General features: G+C 41.0%; 1 non-coding gene across 1 annotated transcript; it reads right to left on the reverse strand.

The window, feature by feature from the left end:
- Positions 1-501: 501 nt before the first annotated feature.
- LOC112761634 (small nucleolar RNA R71) lies at positions 502-605 on the reverse strand. The gene has a single exon (XR_003182021.1). It is a non-coding gene; the product is annotated as a small nucleolar RNA R71 (small nucleolar RNA).
- Positions 606-941: the final 336 nt, after the last annotated feature.

Here is a 941-nt window from a genome sequence, read left to right on the forward strand (position 1 = left end):
GAAGCAGATCCAGAACCTGAAAGGACTCTGAAGAGAAAATTAAGAGAAGCTAAAATACAACAATCCAGAGATAACCTTTCAGAAATTTTCGAACAGGCAGAAGAGATGGCAGCCGAAAATAATAATAATGTAAGGAAGATGCTTGGTGACTTTACTGCACCTAATTCCAATTTACATGGAAGAAGCATCTCCATTCCTGCCATTGGAGCAAACAACTTTGAGCTGAAACCTCAATTAGTTTCTCTGATGCAGCAGAACTGCAAGTTTCATGGACTTCCATCTGAAGATCCTTTTCAGTTCTTAACTGAATTCTTGCAGATATGTGATACTGTTAAGACTAATGGAGTAGATCCTGAAGTCTACAGGCTCATGCTTTTCCCTTTTGCTGTAAGAGACAGAGCTAGATTATGGTTGGATTCTCAACCTAAAGACAGCCTAAACTCTTGGGATAAGCTGGTCACGGCTTTCTTAGCCAAGTACTTTCCTCCTCAAAAGCTGAGCAAGCTTAGAGCTGATGTTCAAACCTTCAGACAGAAAGAAGGTGAATCCCTCTATGAAGCTTGGGAAAGATACAAACAGTTGACCAAAAAGTGTCATTCTGACATGCTTTCAGAATGGACCATCCTGGATATATTCTATGATGGTTTATCTGAGCTATCAAAGATGTCACTGGACACCTCTGCAGGTGGATCCATTCACCTAAAGAAAACGCCTGCAGAAGCTCAAGAACTCACTGACATGGTTGCTAATAACCAGTTCATGTACACTTCTGAAAGGAATCCTGTGAGTAATGGGACGCCTATGAAGAAGGGAGTTCTTGAAGTTGATACTCTGAATGCCATATTGGCTCAGAATAAAATATTGACTCAGCAAGTCAATATGATCTCTCAGAGTCTGCATGGAATGCAAGCTGCATCCAACAGTACTCAAGAGGCTTCTTC

This window comes from Arachis hypogaea, chromosome 16, assembly GCF_003086295.3.
Source record: "Arachis hypogaea cultivar Tifrunner chromosome 16, arahy.Tifrunner.gnm2.J5K5, whole genome shotgun sequence".
Taxonomy (NCBI): domain Eukaryota; kingdom Viridiplantae; phylum Streptophyta; class Magnoliopsida; order Fabales; family Fabaceae; genus Arachis; species Arachis hypogaea.